General features: G+C 40.3%; 1 long non-coding RNA gene across 1 annotated transcript in view; it reads left to right on the forward strand.

The window, feature by feature from the left end:
- The window catches only part of LOC148131833 (uncharacterized), a 501,829-nt gene that overhangs the window by 245,374 nt on the left and 242,947 nt on the right, over nucleotides 1–13,508 (forward strand). The gene's annotated exons all lie outside the window — the stretch shown is intronic.

Consider the following 13,508-nt stretch of genomic DNA (forward strand, 5'->3'; position numbering starts at 1 on the left):
TCAGTCTGTCCAAAATGCAAAAAAGGGTTTCATTGGGCAAATCAATGTCGCTCTGATCAGAACCAAAATCCGGGAAACTAAATTTGGGGCGTGCAGCTAGCCCCGCTCCCAAGGCTGTCACAAAAGCATCGCCTGCAATTACTGGGAATGCAGGTTTGAGTTTAAAAATGCTGAATTCAATTGATGTGACCTTTCCTAATCAAGTGTACATAGAGGACACTCATTTGCATGGGCCACTGCCAGAAAAAACAGTGGGATTAATACTTCCCAGGTCTTCTGCATCAGAAAAAGGGTTTTTTGTTATTCCAGGAGTTATTGATCAGGATTATAAAGGGGTTATTAAGGTACAATTATACACTGATACTCCCACATCATTAATGGCCGGTGACTCTATTGCTCAGTTATTATTGCTTCCATACATTCCTATGAATCCTTTAATTGGGATCCCACGAACTGGAGCTTTTGGATCCACTGAAATGACCAGTTCTCCAGTTGCTGCAGAATTGCTAGCGCTGACAAAAAATTTGACTACAGATCAACCAAAAATGACAATTGAAATTCAAGAAAAATCATTTTCTGGCCTTATAGATTCGGAGCAAATGTCTCTGTGATACGCCAAAAGGAATGGCCAAATGAATGGGCGCTTGAGGACTCTCCGGCTGTTAGTGGAGTGGGTGGTATGCAGTATGCAAGAAGTAGTGTACATTGGTTGAAGGCATTGCATAAAGAAACTGGTGAGACTGCAAGGATTCAACCTCTTGTGTTGCCCTTGCATATAAACTTGTGGGGTAGAGATTTGCTATCACAATTTCGCACAAAAATTGTTATTGGATAATGGAAAAATTGCAATTGTTAACCTCTCAGCCAGTCTGGATAGACCAATGGCCACTTCCAAAGGACACTCCTTCACACAAAAACAAAAACGGGGAAATGGATGGATATGGCTTGCCTTACATACAAAACATTCTTAATATTACATTATATACTTTAAATTTTTAAACATGACAGGATCTCCCGCTGCTACGGCAGCCAGCAGGCATTTTGCTTCCTCCCCTTCTGCAGGTACACCAAGACCGAAAGTTCGGTATAGGAGACTGCCAGATCCAACGTGGAGAGGACCTGTCCCGCTGATAACTTGGGGCAGAGGATACGCTGCTGTTGAAGATGAGGGGACAGTTGTTTGGGTTCCTGCTCACTGTGTTCGTCCTTATCATCAGCCAAAGGGGCAAGGGGATGGATTTGGGGAATGGAAAAAAACACGTTGATCCAGGACATGGGGAAGCTAGCAAACCTTCATAATAAAACTGATTGTTGGATATGTATGCACATGCCAACTCACAAAACATCAGGACTTCCAATGATTGCAGTACCTCTGGCAAGGTGACTGGTATAAGGGACAATGTTATGGTTGTTCGGGATGTGGGCTTACAGTTGGACTAAAAGTAACATAAATACATTGCATCTTGGGAGCCGAATCCAAGAGGTGGCGGGTATCTGTTGGACCCACAATGAGACAGAATATGACTTACTTGGGAACATATCCATTTTGCAACAAAACAATTGTTATTAGCAATGGAAGTCGGTTTTATTCTAATGATATGAAAACTAAAAATCTCACTTACTTTGTACATAACATTTCTCGATATGATATCACATCTTTGATCAATGAAAATAGGTGTCCATATATTCCTGCCACATGTTGTCCCACCACGAGAGAAAACCAGTTGTACAAATGTGCGAATGGGAAATACGCACCACCATCCACTTATTTGGCCATGTTAATGCAGTCCTTTGCAAAATTAATCTATGCTGAACCAAATACGGTTGGTCATCTCCTGGGAGCAAATCTATGGTTGCTGTGTGGACGGATGGCCTATGATTGCATGCCAGCACGATGGAAAGGAGTCTGCACCTTTGGGAAAGTAATCCCATCTCATTTCATTCAAAAATCATTGGGGACTGCTCATATCCGCAATGCGCGTTCCGCGACGGAAATAAACTCTGTTTTGACTCATGACTACTGGACACAAATATCAAGGGAGTTATTCCTCCTTTAGGAGTCATGATGAACTATAGAGATTTACATCGTTTAAACAATTGGACAATTACTATGTTTAAAGAAACCATTAAAACTCTAAAGCTGCTTGAAGAAGAGCAAGGAAAAATCCTTGACTTTGTCCTGCAAACCAGATATGCGGTGGACACTATTTTGGCAGCGCAAGGGGAGTTTGCGCTGTGATTCATACGCATTGTTGCATGTATATCTCTGATTTTTCTCCAAACATTACAGCTACTATACAGCATATGGAACAAACCCTGAATGAGAATCCATTACGATCGGAGGACGAGGGACTGGATGTGTGGTCTGCACTTTGGTCCTGGTTGCCAGATGGTTCATGGATTCGTCATTTAATTGTTGGAGTGATATTGTTTTTTATACTTTCTCTTTGTGTATGCTGTTGTGTCCAATGTCTCCCTGGACTTTTAGGAATGTGTCAGGTGAAGCCTACGGAAGGAGAATTGCTGTTGCAGATGGCGAAAAACTACTGAGGCATCCGCGATCATCAAAAAACTAAAACAGGGGAGATGTGGGAATAAACTTTGACCTGAGCTTGAGCAATGATTAATATAATGCTTTATACATACATGCCTGTTAAAGGTCACTAAGGTAATGCAAAGAAAATAGAACAATAAGAACAAATACAAACAAGGAGACAGCTTAAACAATTGCAAGCAAACCTTTACTATATCTAATTATTAAGCCATAATGTAATTATGCTGACTATGTAGAAAAATCTCAATAAAAAGAAGCACTAGAATTTATTCTGGGCTTCCATCCCGAGAACACCAGCCTGTGTCTCATTCTTTCCATGGAAGACCACCACAGTTCGACACCCAGGAAATTGGGTCCTGTCCTTCAATGAAAAGAATAGAATACTTTATTGGCCAAGTGTGATCGGACACACAAGGAATTTGTCTTGGTGTAAATTCTTTCAGTATACATAAAGAAAAGATACATTCGTTAAGAATCAAGAATCATAATGTACTCTCTTTGAGAGGAGTCTCTCAAAGACTCCTGGGGAAAAACACCCAGAACTATAGAGTGTCAACTCATAAAACATTCCTATGCCTGTTTTAGTAGTTGCCATAAAAAATGGAGGGAGGGAGGAAATCTGGAAGAGCAGTGCTTCAGTTTGAAAGCAAAAGTACATTCCAACTCTTATCTTTAAAAGATTGTAACTAAAACAACAGAGCTTTTGCCCATGAATATATTTAATTGGAGGACATGAATGATGACACCCAGCCCGTGAATGTGCTCAATTGGAGAATTTGGTTTATGAAACACCCAGGGGGAGGGGGGAAACAGGGTCACAGGTAACTGTAAATTACGTATGCCAGAGTTGGCTTCATACAGGGCAGTGCCAGTATGTTGCCTCTAATAAATTCTATGAAGTTTAGCTCGAGTATCATGATTTAATTAGGGTGATTGCTGGAATTCTGACATACCTTGCAGCGGACTACCCTCAGCTCACCAGTTAGCCAAGCTGTTCCTAAAACACATCTACCACCTGCATGCAGTACCACGACAAATTATCTCAGAGGGGTCCAGTACATGGCCAAGTTCTGGAGGGAGTTACTGCAGTCTATTGGGTTATCCCAGAGCCTTAGTTCGGCCTTTCATCCAAGCACCAATGGGGAGGGCAGAGAAACTGAATGCCATGATAGAGCAGTACCTGAGGTGCTATGTGAATTATCAGCAGTCCAATTCGGTGGATCTCCTGCCTTTCGCGGAGGTTGCGTACAATAATGCTGTTCACAGCAGCACGGGACTAACCCCCTTCAGAGTAGTAAGCGGTATGGACTTTGTCCGTATGCCTGAGTATCCAAAGGAATTCCCCCTCATCAATCAGCATGACCAAGTGGATGGCAACGCTGAAAGCAACTTGGGAGAATGTTAAAAAAAGTGCTAGCTAAAGCAGTGCAGACGTGTGTGTGTGTGTGTGTGTGTGTGTGTGTGAGAGAGAGAGAGAGAGAGAGAGAAAGAAAGAGAGAGAGAGAGATCACTTTTCTCTGGGATTTGCCAGAAATGTGGGAGCATTTGGGGAAATTTGGAACAATAATGGGGCAGTCTGAACAGCAAGCTGCCTGTGTGATCTCTGTGCCATGCCCCAGGTCATCACATATGTGTGTGTGTATGTGTATGTGTGTATATATTGTATATATGTTATATTCCGTTTTTCTCCCAACCATTCTTAAATGAAATAAATAAATGATTCTGACTCTTGTTTTGTCATCTTTTCTTCTATTTAAGTCCACTTGTATTTTCCATGAAATAACTCCAAAAAAACTGTATGTATTTCAGTCTGTTGGGGTAATCTGCAATGTCTTGCTCAATTTTAAAATGGTCGTCCAAGTTCATTTCTAACTCCAGTAAATCCATTTCAGTTGTCTCCTAAAGGATTTAGTTGTCTCCTAAAGGAAATCACTTCACTAATAATTTCTGATTTAAGTAAAGTGTTAAAAAGTTCAAGCACTTTACCAGCCCATAAATCACAGGATTCCTTTAAAGCAATCATCTTGTGTTCTGGTAATTAACTTTTAAGGTTTTGTTTTTCAACTGATTAGCAAACAAGACAGATTTTTTTTCCACACTAGAGACTCTTCATAATTAACTTCATAGTCTTTGAGTCAGTTTCACAAAGCATTTATAAAGTTTTCCAAAAACGACTCTAAAATCATCTCTTTGCTGTATAGTACAAATGATTACAAAAAATAAAGACTTTACAAAGTTGGAAACATGCGATGTTCTTTCTTTTTAAATCGACTGAACAAGATCCAACAAACCGACTGGTAAACTTGTTTCAAACATTTGTCTGTTTATTCAGTCAGTCAGTTCTATATAATAATAAAATCTCATTTCTTGTCTTGTCCTTCCATAGTTTCAATGACAATTTAAATTATTAATTTTACACTTTGATTATTATAATAAGTTAGTATTACATTCTTTGTATGTTTATTTCTTTTGATTTTAAATAAACTTAATTGTCAAAACAAGCATACAAACTCAATAATAATTGCAATAATTGTTATGAGGCTAAGAAACTACTTCATGACCAGATACCAACTTTTATCATTAAATGTTCCTTAGTATTTAGATCTGGTCTCAGAATGATAATGTAGCACTTGGGGAAGAAGATGCAGCCAGCAGACCAGCACCAGAAGCCAAGATGGAGAAGACCTGCACGGCCACCATGTATTTCCCTTTGGTGCTCAAGTAGGTGGGCAGGAAGGAGATCCAGATTCTGCAGAAGACCAACATGCTGAAGGTGATTAGTTTGGCTTCACTGAACGCACCAGGAAGGTTCCTGGCCAGGAAAGCCACTGTGAAGCAAATGGCAGCAAGGAAACCCATGTAGCTGAGGACGATATAAAACATGGTGACAGAGCCTTCATTACATTGGAGGATGATAATTCCTGATTGGGAGTGCAGGTCAGAATCAGGAAATGGAGGAGAAACTCCCAGCCAGATTGCACAAATTACAATTTTTCCAGCACAACCAGAAAGGATGATGGAGTTGGCCAAGCTCTTCCCCAACCATCTCCTCACCCTGTTCCCCGGTTTCGTGGCCAGGAAGGCCAGCACTACCATGATTGTTTTGGCTAAAACACAAGACACAGCTACTGAGAAGACGATGCTGAACACCGTTTGTCAGAAAAGGCAGGTGGCTTTCCTTGGTCGGCCAATGAAGAAAAAGGAGGACAAGAAGCAAAGCAAGAGGGAGACCAGCAGGATGAGAGTGACTTTCTTGACTGAGAGATAAACAGAACTTCACCTGGAAAGGAGAGAAAGGAAATGTACATTCAAGCACAGTCCCAGAATGTACCCAAATTTGTGCCATGCAGAGTATGACCTGAGACATTTATCATTTTCTGGTGCAAGATCCATTTCGAGTTGCTTCAGTCTGATGTTTACATCAATGGCAATCATTGGAGAAATATCAGGAGAGATCTCACAGACCAGGATTTTAATAATTACTGTAAGAAGCAGTATCTCCTCTGGGGACCCTGAACTACTTCTGGGCCTCCATGTATGGACAAGAAATTGGAGAAAAGCATTGTAGAAAGTCACTACCTACCCTTTCCTAGAAGAATGAAATATTTTGGGAAATATTAGAAAAGGCAGAATATTATATTTTCCCAAGGGGAGAAATGGAGAAACATGTTTTTGAGTCAGAAAGCAACCCCCACTTTCCTTAATAGCCCACAGCAGATGTCAGCACCTAAGAGATAAAGAGCTTTTTAGAAAAGGAAGACAAGTATCTAGATAGCTCTATCTCTATTCTTGTCTTGCCCTCAGGTACTTTGGAGAATAGATTGACCACCTCTTCTCTGTTACAACCTCTCAAATATTGGAACACTGCTATCATGTCACCCTTGTCCTTTTTTTAGATTAGACTAGAGCAGTTCAAAAGCATGCAAATGCAAGTAGATAAATAGGTACTTTTCCAGGGGTAAACAGCACTCCATGCACTTCAGCGCATAGTCCTGCTGGCCACATGACAATGAAACGTGTCTTTGGACAGTGCTGGCTCCCTCGGCTAAAAAAAAAGACATGAGCACCACGTCCTAGAGTAGAACACAACTGGAAAGGGGAAACTAATCAAGCAGTTATTTTACTGAGCACAGGTGATATAAATAATAACCAGTGCAACATTGCCCAAGCGGAGAGACACCACTGTGTTGTGCTATGGTTGCATTACAAAAAAAAGTTTGCTAGGACAAAATCATGAGATAATTCTAATTTTTTAAACTTTGTGATTGATGACTTCCTTCTTCTGTTACATGAAGAACCAAAATTTCATTGTGATGTTTGAAGAGACTTTTGAAATTAGTATTAGGGACTCAGATCCCTTACAACAATATGGAAAGTGGCAGCATATTCTTTTAAAAGTTATGTTAATTCACACAGAAATAAGAAATGGTACTATTTCAGGCAAGGAAAGTATTACTAATTGTCCAAGAGCAGATCTGACCCAAGCCAGGGTTTGTGTTAAAAAAAGAAAGATCACCATGGAAAAGTAGATACAGAGTTCTTTAGGTATAAGAAGACTAAAACTGGAATGATACTAGTAAGAGAGATTTTTAAAAACCCCAAATGCAACTCTTTGGGTCTTATTTTGGTTTGGTCTTCTCTAAGGCAAGGTTCTATGTTCTATTGCAGTGGCCACCAACTGGTGGACCAGGGACCACTGGTGGTCCACGAGAAAATTTTGGTGGTCCGCAGAGAAATGCCCCCCCCCCCAAGCAGTCGCCCCAAAGCAATTAGTCCAGGCTGCACAGGAACACAAGGCTGTGCCGCCCATATGGCCCGCCCACCCACTGGCCCTCACCCTTCGACCAATTGCAAACCTTACCTTGAGTAGAATCACACAATCTGGAACTGGAAGGAAAAACCAATGGCAGGGGAAGGAAATCCGCCCCAGGGTGGCTTGCTGACGTTGGTGGGAAAGTTGGTCCCATATTCCAGAGCTGCAGTAGTCACAAGACTGGCCCTTTGGTCATCCCGGAGCAGCTCCTCCAGTCCATGGCAGGCCGGTGCACCCGGGTGGAAGAGCAGCTGCTCCGGGATGACCAAAGAGGCATTTCTGTGACTACTGCAGCTCTGGAATATGGGACCGACTTTCGCACCAATGTCAGCAAGCCACCATCAGTCAAAATTCATATTAGTGGTCTGCGGGATTTAAAATTATGAGTTCGGTGGTCCCTGAGGAGCAAAGGTTTGCAACCCCTGTTCTATTGGACAACTGTGAAGGTGAAAGTTGGAAGTCTATGCAGGTTTCCTGTAATTTTCCTGAAACTTGAGCTAAAAAGTGTTTAACTCTGCCTTAATTTTCCTGGCCGCCTTGATTTAGTTGATATTTGCTTGTGGGGCATTTGCCCACTCACTGTCGGAAAATCTGTCCCACAGATCATGCTTAGGAAATCAGAAATATGCATTGACTTGGACTGCTAAAAACAGGATACAAATCTAACAAATAAATACATTTTTGAATACTTTGCTTTATGTCTAATTCTTACTGAAGCTCAAATGTTCATTTTTTACCCCAGCCAAGATTACGCCTGCTTAGCTTTGATGCTACTATTGTAAGAGTTATCTCCTGAAAAGGACTTTTGGACATGCCTTCCAAATATACCCAGAAAATGGTGAGGAGTTTCGGGGGTAAAGCCTATGAAGAATATTTAAAGGAACTTTATGTGTTTAACCTGAAGAATAGAAGGCTAAGAGGAAATACAGGTAGTCCTCAACTTGCAACCATTTGTTTAAATGACCATTTGAAGTTACAACAGCACTGAAAAGTTACAACAGCACTGACTTATGACTGTTTTTCACACTTACAACTGTTGCAGCATCCCTATAGTCACATGATCCAAATTCAGATGCTTGGCAACTGACTCATATTTATGACAGTTGCAGTGCCCCAGGGTCAGCTTTTGCAACCTGACAAGCAAAGTCAATAGGGAAGTCAGATTCACTTTAACAACCAGGTTACTAACTTAACTGCAGTGATTCACTTAACAATGGTGGTAAGAAAGATTTAGATTTAGATTTAGATAAATTTATTGTCATTGTACTCAGAACCTGAGAACAACGAAATAAGGTGCTCTTTCACAACATACAACTGAACAACACCAAAAGACATATACAAAATAACAATGTAAAACAAATTAAAACAAATAACAGTTAAAAACTATACTACCAGGATATATATATGTTAAGACCACCAGATTCATAACTCTGCATTTAACCTGATCACAGCACTTGGGTAAAAGCTATATTTAAATCTACTTGTCCTGACTTTCAGCACTCTATATCGTCTTCCTGATGGCAGGATCTCAAACAACGAGTGGCCTGGATGTGAAGGGTCTCTCAAGATCTTTTGTATCTTCCTTCTACATCTCATGTTATACAAATCCTCCAATGAGGGAAGAGAACATCCGCTGATCTTTTGTGCCCTCTTTATCACTCTTTGGAGTGCCCTTTTCTCCGCCTCTGTACAACTCCTAAACCACACACAGAGGCAATAGGATAAAATGCTCTCTATAGAGCTTCGATAAAAGGCAACCAACAGACTCTTTGGCAGTTGTTGTGATCTTAAAAGTGATAAGCCTTTTTTTCTAGGGCTAAAGTATTTGCCCCCCATGTTAGATCTTGTTTCAGGGTAATACCTAGAAACTTACATTCTGCCACCTGTTCTATCAAAACACCATCGATGTACAATGGCTGGATATCCGAACTGCTCTTCCTGTAATCCACTATGAATTCCTTCGTCTTATTTATATTAAAAATAAGATTGTTTACTTTGCACCAGAGGGACAACTGATGAACTTCATCCCTGTACGCAGACTCATCATTATCAGAAATGAGCCCCACCAACGTTGTATCATCTGCAAACTTAATGATCTTTTTACTCAGATGAATAGAGGTGCAATCAGACGTATAAATAGTGAATAGAAGTGGACTCAATACACAGCCCTGAGGAGTGCCAGTATTGAGAATCTTCACAGAAGAGATATGTTCATTCATCCTAACCCTTTGTGAACGATGTGATAAAAAATTCAGAATCCACCAACATATAGAGTCCGGTAGCTTCAGATCTTTAAGCTTAGACATCAATCTGTGGGGTAATATTGTGTTGAAAGCAGAACTAAAATCAACAAATAATATTCTGACATACGTTCCTTTTTTCTCTAAATGAGATAGGGCAGTATGAAGAACAGTATTGACAGCATCCTCAGTAGATCTATTTGTTCTATAAGCAAACTGATAATTGTCAAAGGTAGCAGGAAGGCAAGAAATAATGTATTTCTGAACTAACTGCTCGAAGCACTTCATTATCACAGAAGTCAATGCCACCGGCCTATAGTCATTTAAAGCATTTGCAGGTGACTTCTTGGGTACTGGAACAATAATAGAAGCCTTCAGACAAGTTGGAACAATAGACTGTAGCAAAGAATGATTGAAGATCTCAGTCCACACCCCGGCTAACTGATCCGCACATTCCTTTACTACACAACCAGGAATGTTGTCAGGTCCTGCAGCTTTTCTAGAGTTTACCGCTTTCATTATACACCTAACATCATGCTCCTTCACAACAAGAGGAGCACAGTGCTCGGTCAACAATGGTAGTGGTGATGGTACCTCCACTTCCAGTTGATTCATCTCAAACCGGGCATAAAAGGTGTTTAGTTCCTCTACCAACTCATGTTTTCCACCCACACTAGCCTTTTGTGCTTTAAAATTAGTTAACTGCTGAATCCCCTGCCAAGCTTGTCTCAGGTTATTATTAGATAACCAGTCTTCTATCTTTCCCTTGTATGCAGCCTTAGCTTGTTTAATACCACGCTTCAAATTTGCTCTAGCCACACTATACAGTGAGGCATCTCCAGACTTAAATGCCTTATTTCTCTTGTACAAAAGGGACCTAACAGTGCCAGTCATCCATGGTTTTTGGTTTGGGTAGGATCGAATACACTTGTTCGTCGTAACAGTATCAATGCAATGGGCCATATATCCCAAAACTGCAGCTGTATAATGCTCTAAATCTTGATGTTCAAAGATGTCCCAGTTGGTTCGTTCAAAACAATCTTGAAGCTGCGTAATCGCCCCCTCAGGCCAACATTTCACTGTCTTTACTACCGCCCCCCGCTTCTTCCTCTTAGAAATATACTCAGGAGCCAGAACCAGAGATAAATGGTCAGACATACCTAGATGTGGTAGCTGCAGAATCCTATACCCCTGTGCAATATTTGTGTAAACTTTATCTAAAGTATTCAACCCCCTGGTCGCACATCTCACATGTTGATGAAATTTAGAAAGAACAACTCGCAAATCAACATGATTAAAATCCCCTGCTACAATATATACACCATCTGGATACTTAGTTTGCAAATTACTAACTTCATCACCCAAGTAATTCAAAGCTAGATCAGCTTTTGCATCTGGTGGAATATAAACAACCAATATGATGACAGCGTTAAATTTGCGTGGCAAATAAAAAGGTCTAATCTTTACAGTCATATATTCTACTTCAGCAGAGCAGTGGCTTGTTATAATCTTCGAGTTTGTACTCCAATTGTCTCTCACATACATACAAACCCCTCCTCCTTTATTCTTTCCAACAGTCTTATCTCTATCCAAGCAATGTAGCAAGAAACCATCCAGCTCTATTTCAGTACATGGAATAGTGGGGTTAAGCCAGGTCTCAGTTATTAACAGCACACAACAATCTTTAACATATTTGCTTGAAGAAGCCATTAACCTTAGATCGTCCATCTTATTTACAACTGACCTGGCGTTTGTCAGAAAGAGGCTTGGGAGCGGTAACCTCCTCTTTTGTTTTTTCATTCTATGTAAAACACCAGCTCGACAGCCCCTCTTCTTCTTCCTTTCTGAACGTTTCCTTCGTCTGTTCTTTCGGTGAGAGCATTAATCCACCAGGAGCCGGGAGGCCTTGCAATCTCAACTGGGATGTTAAAACGCCAGAGAAATTCAGCTGTTATCTCCTGTTTACTTTGTAAACCAATCTCCACAAGGTCCCATCTGTTGTAGAATTTGTTCGCCTCACAAGAAGTACTCACAACACCCGATAATACAACCACAAACAGCCACAAACAACACATATCCACGGAGCACTGAGCTGCAGCAAGTGATTGCGCCGCCATCTTTCCTCCTCCTCGCAAAGTGGAGCAAAACTCACTTAAGAACTGTCTCACTTAGCAACAGAAATTTTGGGCTCAAGTATCAGAAGGACTAACTTTCTTGTTATGTTCAAAATGTGAGGTAATCTACAGAAGGTAAGCCCATCTTAGCCAGTGCAACACAACTATAAAACCCATGTTGTAAGTATTACAAAGTCTATCCTGTGGTCCTCACCACTGAGACCCTGAGATGGTTATAAATGTAAGAACCAGGGGTAGGATTCAGCCAGTTCGGGTGAACCAGATGTCAATTTTACATCCAGTTCACCAAACCAGTAGTTCTGACAACCAGCTGGCCCCGCCCACCCTGCCCCACGACTCCCAGGAGTCTCGTCTGGCTCCCAGGTAAGTGCACGCCACACACACATCCCTGTGCCTCACTTTGGCTCTGAGGCTCCAGGGAGCCTTGCTAGACCCAAAATGGGGAGGGGGAAGTGCAATGAAAGAAAAAGAGAGGGAGAGAGGAATGGGAGAAAGGGAGGGGAGAAAGAAAGAAAAAGGAAAGAGGGAAGGACCACCTGCCTGAAATGCAGTGGAAAATGGTGATTCTTAAAAACATAATTTATTTTTAAACAAACTGTAGATTGCCCATTCCTTTTAATATATTATTTTTAAATATTTGTAATATTAAAAACTTTTAATATTTTAACTTAATTAAATTTTTAATTAATGAAATTGAATGATAGTATTTGAATGCTAGGAGGTGAGATCATTGATTGTTATGCCATACTGGAACCACCTGCCTGAAATGCAGTGAAAAATGGTGATTCTTAAAAACATAATTTATTTTTAAACAACCTCAGCTGAAAAGTGGGTTAATGCCTCTATCTTGAGGAAGGCAGGGAATAGCTGTAGATTGCCCATTCCTGTGAAACACAGTTGACACCTACTTTGTTCTCTTTCCATTACAGCAAAAATATTTTTATTTTCCAAGACCTTTTAATATGTTATTTTTTAATATTTGTAATATAAAAACTTTTAATATTTTAACTTAATTATTTTAATTAAAATTTTAATTAATCAAATTAATTAAAATTGTAATTAATTTAATTAAAATTAAACTTTTAATATTTTAACTTTTCCCTTTCAATTTTTATATTGATGTAATTTTAGCTGTTGTTTTTAATTTTTATACGGTGCATATTTGTCACACAAAATAGAATCTTTTTAAATAACCTTTTGAAAATGTTAATCCAGTGATATAACCATATTACTGCCCTCAGTTATCCACGTAGTCCTCAACCTACCATAATTGAGCCCCAAATTTTGGTTGCTAAGAGCATTGTTCAAGCGAGTTTGTCTTTTGACCCACCCAGTCACATGACTACCAAGCCACACCCACAGAACCGTTAATTTAAAAAATTTGAATCCCACCACTGGGACCAAGAACCAGTTGTAGAGTTACTTTTTCAGCACTTTTCTGACTTCAGACATAAACAAGGATTACTGTAAAAAAAAAGAAACAGGGAAACAGAATCTTCTGGAAGCTGAATTAAAAGAAGCTAGATTTTAAGTCATATATCTCGCAGGCATTTCTTTTTTATCCCGAGATAATGGTAAGAAGTAATTGTGCACGAACTGTGACATTTCTGAGGTAAAACTTTTGCGGAGTTGAATCGCTTGGAGTCCTTTTCCCCGTTTCAAGGCTCTTTTCTTGAAATATTCGCTCGCCTCTGAGGGAATTTTAGCCTTCGGGGCCCTTCGCGTGACTCTGTCAACCCTATCTTGTCCCTCCAATTGGCGCTATG

Source organism: Notechis scutatus, chromosome 2 (assembly GCF_049901735.1).
Source record: "Notechis scutatus isolate UNSWTSFEM ecotype Mainland chromosome 2, rNotScu1.2, whole genome shotgun sequence".
Taxonomy (NCBI): domain Eukaryota; kingdom Metazoa; phylum Chordata; class Lepidosauria; order Squamata; family Elapidae; genus Notechis; species Notechis scutatus.